General features: G+C 40.1%; 1 non-coding gene across 1 annotated transcript; it reads left to right on the forward strand.

The window, feature by feature from the left end:
* The first annotated feature begins 203 nt into the window (after positions 1 to 203).
* Positions 204 to 310, forward strand: LOC128292015 (small nucleolar RNA R71). Its single transcript, XR_008281999.1, has one exon. It is a non-coding gene; the product is annotated as a small nucleolar RNA R71 (small nucleolar RNA).
* Positions 311 to 8,959: the final 8,649 nt, after the last annotated feature.

An 8,959-nucleotide genomic window follows, 5' to 3' on the forward strand; every position in this document is an offset into this window, starting at 1 on the left:
TGACATTATAAACACATGTTTTTTTAGTTGGCTTAGTCCTCATGACTTGCCACTGATAGTTATTCAGTGACATCTCCTCTATAAACTCATAAGCATCTTCAGGTGTTTTGTTATTGATGGTTCTGCTAGCAGCTGCGTCAACCATTTGTCGAGTTGAAGGATTCAGGCCATTATGGAACGTTTGAACCTGTAGCCAAAGTGGTAACCCATGGTGAGGGCACCTTCTCAGTATGTCTTTGTATCTCTCCCATGCGTCGTAAAGAGTTTCTAAGTCCATTTGCACAAACGAAGAGATATCTTTACGTAATTTAGCCGTTTTAGCTGGCGGAAAATATTTTAATAGAAATTTTTTGGTCATTTGTTTCCAAGTAGTGATTGACTGTAACACCCCGTACCCGAGCCCGTTACCGGAGTCGAACACAAGGTGCACACAAACTCAGCTAAATTGTTTTCACAGTCCATAAAAATTTTCCAGACTAGCTAGTTACTGCATCACTGTCGCTTCAAAAATCATATCTTGAGTTTTAAAGCTCGAAAATCAGTTTTGTAATTTTTCCCTGAAACTAGACTCATAAGCCCATCAACATATTTTTTCCTAGAATTTTTGGTTGGGCCAATTAGTACAGTTTATTAGTTAAAGTCTCCCCTGTTGCAGGGATCGACTACACTGACCTTCGTGCGTTACAAATTGGATATCTCCCTGTACAGGGATTCAATGCTGATACCGTTTATTTCTATAGAAACTACACTCAGAGAGAAATCTATACATATATGGCATGACTCATAATTATCTCTGGTTAATTTACAATGAATTTCTGAAGTCGGAACAGGGGATCCAGAAACCGTTCTGGCCCTGTTTCACGAGAACTTTAATATTTCTTAATATATAATTCATATGACCGTTTCGTTTCTTCAATATGAAAGTAGATTCATCAAGGTTCATTACATAATTTATTCACTATTTAATTCCATTCCTACAATTTTTAGTGATTTTTCAAATCCACACCACTGCTGCTGTCAGCATCTGTTTTTCAGGTAAACCTTACCTATTTCGTGGTTTCTATGGACCAACTAAAGTTTTGTCATACATAGGTCCACATATAATCATTTTTAGCCATTCCAATGGCTGATCATTTGCTCACACTTCCATTCAGTCCGTAGTAACATCATAAAACCATACATATATACATAAGCACAAATGGTCTAATGCCATACTCCACTTTTACGAGCCATTTTCGCATGGTCGTACACACATACATCACAAAAGTACTTAAAACGCAACAAAAGGGTAGTCCTATACATGCCATTTCAAAATCCAACCAAAATATATACCGAAAGGGACTTTGATAGCGTGGGAGACTTCGACTTCCAGAAATCCCGAGTCCGATAGCTGGCGAGCCAAAATCTATAGACAGAGAACAGAGAAACGGAGTAAGCAATTTATGCTTAGTAAGTTAGAGCAAGGATTCCAGCACAACAAAAGCATAACATTCATATAGCTAACGGATAATTTCATATGCACAAATTCTCAATATCATACTTATTTCACATTCCAACCCCTATATTCATACATAAGGGTTCATCTTAGCCAAATGCCGAAAGCTCATTTCTCGATTGAGCGAATATTATTCGAAGGGAATCAACTATTCCAAGCACATACGAACATACCTCGTTGCTGGAATTTTCAAGCGTATTAGCTGAAATTTTACAGCAGGTTCATTCATTCTTGAATCACGTATCTTCGGAGTTTAACCGGATATGCCTACACATTCAAATGCCTTGGGACATAGCCCGTTACTGAGAACTCTCACGAATGCCTTCGGGACTCAACCCGGATTTAGTAGCTTGCTCGAAAGCCTTGGATCTTAGTCCGATTTAGTAACTTCGTGACGTATGCCGTCGGATCTTAGTCGGATTTAGTCACTTAGCACAAAGCCTTGGGACTTAGCCCGGATATCATTCGAATAACCATGTACATTTATCAATAAACCATAACACATTCACATTTCATTTTCATTAGCAAAATTCAGACACAAGTCACTTATCACATTTGTAATTTCTGCTCAATAGCCACACACAAAGAGCATGATTTTAATTTGCTTTAAACATGATCTAATCAATTCAGAATTTAAGCTCTATTGCTCAAGAACTTACCTCGGACGTGGTTGAACGATTTTGACGGCTATTCCACGACTTTTTCCTTCCCCTTATCGGATTTAGCTCCCCTTTGCTCTTGAGCTTAATTTAACAAATAAATTGGTTTTATCATGTGAGCATCGAAGGAGGAATTCAAGATACTTAGCCAATATATATACTCATTAGGCATCAAAGTCGCATATGTACGAAATCATGAATCGAACTCAACACATTAGTTAATATTCCTCTTAGCAATTTTCTAAGCCAAGAATAGGCATCAATATGCTTGCCTCTAACCGAATGCATGCACACCAATTTCCCCTCATGTGGCCGAATATACATGTCCAATTTGAGGCCAATTATACACTTAATACCACACAAAAATAGCATACATTTTACTACTAACGCATTACATATCGTAACTCATTGCACATCTCTCATTTACTTCATAATCGAGACATCATCACAAGCAAATATACACCTTGAAATAGCATATATGTCATACCAATACATCGTAATGCGTAACATATATACATATATATATGCTAGAGCCGAATTCTCAAGTGGCTTATATCCAAATATATACACATATCCAAAGCTTAAATTGTAACACCCCGAACCCGAGACCATCGCCGGTGTCGGACACGAGGGGTTAGCAAGCCAAGTTCACTTGTTTTGCCCATTCATTGACATTTCCAGTCAGGCTGGAAAAACTGCGTCACTGTCGCCTTTAAAATCATATCTCGAGTTTCAAAACTCGGAAACTGGTTTCGTAAATTTTCCTGAATTTAGACTCATATATCCATCCATGGATTTATTTCTAGAATTTTGGTCGGGCCAATTGGTACAGTTTATTAGTTAAAGTCACCCATGTTACAGGGATCGACTGCTCTGACCTTCGGGCGGTATAACTTGAATATCTCTCTGTACAGGGCTTTAATGCTGGTGCCGTTTGTTTCTAATGAAACTAGACTCAAAATGGAATCTGTACATATAAGGTATGTCTCCTAATTATTTCTGGATAATTTATAGTAAATTTTAAAGTTGCGACAGGGAACCCAGAAACCGTTCTGGCCCTGTCTCACAATAGCTTTAATATCTCTTAACATGTAACTCCTATGACCATTTCGTTTCTTCCATATGAAAATAGACTCATCAATGTTCATTTACATAGCTGATTCACTATTTAATACCATTCCTACAAATTTTGGTGATTTTTCACATTCACGTTACTGCAGCTGGCAGCATCTGTTTTAAGGTAGGTCTTACCTATTTTGTAGTCTCCATGAACCAACTAGTCTTGCCTTACATAGGTCCACATATGATCATTTTAACCATGCCAATGGCTGATCATGTGACCAACATTCCCATTTCCAATTCATAGTCACATCATGACACCATATATATATATACAAACCGCAAATAGTTTAAGTTGATACTTCACTATTACGAGCCATTTTCGCATGGTCGCATACATATACATCATAACATATTTAAACCAACAAGGGGTAGTCCTATACATGCCATTCCAAGTTCAACCAAGAATTTATACCAAAATGGGGGCTTGATAGTGTGGATGACTTCGACTTCAACGATCCCGAATCCGATTGCTATCGGCGAAATCTAGAAAACTGAGAGCCAAAGCAGCAGAGTAAGCATTTTTATGCTTAGTAAGTCTCAAGGAATATAATCAACTCTAATTACAGCAATACATTCACATAGTTAAATGCATCATTTCATTAATGCACATTCACATAATCATACTTACTTCACCATCCCAACTCTTATGTTCATACACAAATAACGGCTTCATTAAGGCCGATAACCTGTTCCATCATAGGAGCGGATATTCACACGCCTTACTCCTAGCGCCAAAGCACACACCGCACTTACCTTGTCATTGGGAAATTTCACAAGTGCATTAGCTGAAATTTTCCAGCAAGCTTATAATTTTCAAATCACATACCTTCGAGTTTAACCGGATGTCGCTACTCGATCAATCGCCTTGGGACATAGCCCGGTTATGGTAACCCGCACCAAGGCCTACGGACTTAACCCGGATATCACGATTTGCACAAATGCCTTGGTCTTAGCCCGGATAGAATGACTTCGCACGAATGCCTTGGTCTTAGCCCGGATGTAGCCACTAGCACAATTGCCTTCGGTCTTAACCCGATTATAATTTCCAGCATAATTGTCTTCGGGCTTAGCCGGATATCAATCAATTTCTCATGCACACATACATCAATAATCATTGGACATACATATTTATTTTCGTTACTAAGGCTCAAACACAATTATAATCACTAACATAATCGCCTTCGGGACTTAGCCGGGTATCATTCAATACTCATACACACATAAATCAATAATCAATACATCCATATTTCATTCCACATAATTCAAGTAAGGTCACTTCTTGAGGACTTACCTCGGATGTTGTCGAACGGCTTTTACGGCTATTCGATCACTTTTTCCTTCCCCTTGTCCAATTGTGGCCCTCTTAGCTCTTGAGCTAATTCAAACAAATTCAATTTATCAAAACCTCATTGTGCTAGCTTATGGCCGAATATGACAAGGAATTTAAATGGTCATATGGCCACCCTTTAGCTTGAATACACAATGGTCATGCACATTTTATACTACATCAAGCAATTCAATACAATTTATTCGAGCATCAAGGAAAAGCTAAGGCCTTCAATAGGCTACCCAAGGCCGAATATACTTGTCCATGTTGAGGCCAATTATGCACTTAATACCACACAAAAACAGCATGCATTTTACTAGTTAATGCTTTGCATATTGTAGCTCAAAACTTACAATATAGCATCAAGCACTCATATGTGTGCTAGGCCGAATGTGCTTACAATTTCACAATTATTCTTCAACATCTTCTTCTTTAAACAAACTTATTCATCACTTCCTTCATAACCAAAACATCATGTGCAAACATATATATACATATATGAGCATGGCAATTTCAAGGTGTCCATAGCCATCCAAAACACAAATTTTAACTAACATGCAAGAAGCATGAACCATGCTCATGAATGCATCATGGCGAATATGACAATCATGCTCCTTTTCAACTTCAATCATGATAAAACAAAAGAAAGCTCAAAATCTTACTCAAGAGTAGACAATCCATCATTGCATGCATCATCATCAAGCTTCACACTTAGCATGCAATGGCTTTATCACCATAACAACTTTGGCCAAATACCATTTCCATGGCTTAACAAAGATTTGAGCCATGGCTAACATGCACATCAAGTTAGCAACCAAAACATGCATGAAACTCCTAACACAACCTCATACATACCTTAATCTTGATGCAAACTTAGCCAAATCTCCTTCTAGATCTCTTCCAAACCAAGCATGAAGCAAAAATCCTCCTTCTTCCTTAGTTTTGGCTCAAAGAAAGGATGAACAAAATTTTTTCTTTCCTTCTCTACAACTCACGGCAATGGGGGAGATTACCACACTCACACACATTTTTTTTCATTTTTTATCACCCATACACCTTTGTTTATTATTTCACCCTAATGCACCAACAAAACATGTTTCATGACATGTTTAGCCCATCCTCCCTTGTCATGGCCGGCCACCACCTATAAAGGGGAATTTGACATGCAAGTCCATTATTTTGCATGCATGCTTTAATTAGTCATCACACATTTCCTATCATACTTTCAAAGTTCATTACTAAGTCCTTTCTTGTGGAATTCACCCTTATAACACTAAATCAATCATCATAAAATGTCATACATGAGCACACACATATTATAGGCATCAAAATAAATTTTAATTATTTTTATGCCTCGGTTTTGTGGTCCCGAGACCACCTTCCGACTAGGGTCAATTTTGGGCTGTCACAACTCTCCCCACTTAAGAAATTTTCGTCCCCGAAAATCTTACCGTAAATAGGTTTGGATATCGCTCTTTCATAGAGTTCTCGGTCTCCCAAGTAGCTTCTTCTATCCCGTGCTTGAGCCATAACACTTTTACTAGCGGAAACCGCTTGTTTCACAACTCTTTCACTTCTCGTGATAGGATACGAATCGGTTCTTCCTCATAACTCATATTAGCTTGAATTTCAATTTCTGATGGACTAATCACGTGCGATGGATCGGATCTATAGCGTCAAGCATCGAAACGTGAAAGACATCGTGAACCTTTTCGAGTTCGGGGCAAAATCAAACGATATGCCACCGGATCGACTCGCCGGATATCTCATATGGCCCAACGAACCTCGGGCTCAACTTGCCCTTACGGTAGAATCGAGTATCTTTTCCAAGGCGATACCTTGAGAAACACTTTATCACCCACCGATACTCGATATCCTTACGCTTCAGTCCGCGTCGACTTCTCGACGATCGGAGGCTATCTTCGACTTTCACGGATTACTTTCACTTTCTCTCAGCATCCCTAATCAAATCCACCGAAAATCTTGCTTTCACCGAGCTCACCCAAAACAATGGTGTACGGCATTTACGACCATACAAGGCCTCGTAGGGTGCCATCTTAATACTTGATTGAAAGTCGTTGTTGTAAGCGAATTCAATCAACGGCAAATACCGCTCCCATGAACCACTAAACTCGAGGACGCAACATCTTAACATATCCTCAAGTATCCGAATTATCCGCCGGATTGACCATCGGTTTGGGGTGAAAGGCGGTGCTGAAATGCAACTTGGTACCCAAAGCTTCTTGCAACTTTTTCCAAAATCGCGAGGTAAATCTCGGATCTCTATCCGACACGATGGAAATAGGCACCCGTGTAATCTCACAACTGAGAAACGTACAATTCAGCTAATTTGTCCATTGAAAATCCGTGACGATGGGGACAAAGTGGGCCGACTTAGTCAATCGATCTACCACGACCCAAACCACATCCTTCTTACTTGTCGACAATGGCGGTCCGGATACAAAGTCCATTGTGACTCGATCCCATTTCCACTCGGGTATCGTGATTGGTGAAGTAATCTCAAGGCACCGATGTTCCGCTTTCACTTGTTGACATATTAAACATCTCAAACAAAGTCGGAGATGTCTCGCTTCATACCATGCCACCAAAACCAACGTTTCAAATCATTGTACATCTTCGTACTCCCGGGTGGATTGCCATTCGGCTACAATGGGCTTCATTCAGAATTATCGAAATGAGTTCAATTCTTTGGAACACACAGACGACTTTTGAACCTCAAACAATCGTCATCATCGATTTGAAACTCAATCCTTGTTCGAACACACTCGGCCCGTTTTGCGACCAACTCGTCGTCGACTTTCTCGAGCTTCTCGAATTTGATGTATCAATAGTGGTTTGGCTTTCAATTCAGCTACTAACACACTATCGGATCAAATGCACAAGTGCACATTCATCGCTCAGAAGCGAATAATGATTTACGACTCAAGGCATCCGCAACCACATTCGCCTTTCCCGGTGATAGTCAATGACCACTCGTAATCCTTTAACAACTCGAGCCAACGTCTTTGTCGCAGATTTAAGTCTCTTTGGATCATCAAATATTTGAGACTTTTGTGATCCGAGTATACATGGCACCTTTCACCAAATAAGTAATGTCGCCAAATCTTTAAGGCGAATACGATGGCGCCAATTCGAGATCATGAGTCGGATAATTTTTCTCATGTGGCTTTAATTGCCTCGACGACAGGCCACAACTCGACCTTCTTGCATTAATACGCAACCTAACCCAAGTAGAGAGGCGTCGCTATAGATGACAAACTCTTTTGGGACTCGGCTTGCACTAGAATTGGGGCTTCATCAAATAAGTTTTCATTGATCGAAACTTTTTGGCATTTCTCCGTCCATTCGAACTTAACATCCTTTTGGAGTAGCCGTCATCGGCGTGGCTATCGTTGAGAAGCCTTTACAAATCGTCGGTAATAACCTAAGCAAGCCCCAAAAAGCTCGAACCTCGGTAATATTTCTCGAGGCTTCCAATTAAGTATGGCTAAAATTTTATTCGGTCGACTCGAATACCCGATGCAGATACCACATGACCCAAGAAGCTAACCTCTCTTAACCGTAACTCACACTTCTTGAACTTAGCATATAATTGCTTATCCCGTAAGATTTGCAAGACTAACCGCAGTGTTCAAGATGTTCGGTCTCATTTCTTGAATAGACCAAGATGTCATCAATGAACACGACTACTTAATCGATCCAAATATGGTCTAAAGATCCGATTGATTAAATCCATAAATACCGCGAGGGCATTAGTGAGCCCAAACGGCATCACTAGGAACTCATAGTGACCATATCTCGCTCAAGGTAGTCTTGGGTACGTCCGAATCTCGGATTCGCAATTGATAATAGCCCGATCTCAAATCTATTTTCGAGAACACCGAGGATCCTTTAGTTGATCGAACAAGTCATCGATACGTGGCAACGGATATTTGTTCTTTATTGTCACTTTATTAAGTCGACGATAATCGATGCTGTACCGCATGGTTCCATCCTTCTTTTCACGAACAACACCGGCGCACCCTAAGGCGAAAAACTTCGGGCGAGCAAAACCTCTATCCACCAATTCTTAACCGAGCTTCCAACTCCTTTAATTCCGTTGGTGCCATACGATACGGAGCTATCGAATTGGAGTGGTACCGGTACCAATTCGATGCCAAATTCTATTTCCGAACGGTGGTAAACCCGCAATTCTTCGTGGAAAACATCCGGTATTCACAAACCACGCGCAGATTCGGGTTTCTTTTCGATTCCTTGTCATCGAGCACGACGCAAGGTACGCTTCGCACTCTTTTCTTACATATTTTCGGGCCAACATTGCGATATTACAGGTGG

Source organism: Gossypium arboreum, chromosome 4, assembly GCF_025698485.1.
Source record: "Gossypium arboreum isolate Shixiya-1 chromosome 4, ASM2569848v2, whole genome shotgun sequence".
Lineage (NCBI taxonomy): Eukaryota > Viridiplantae > Streptophyta > Magnoliopsida > Malvales > Malvaceae > Gossypium > Gossypium arboreum.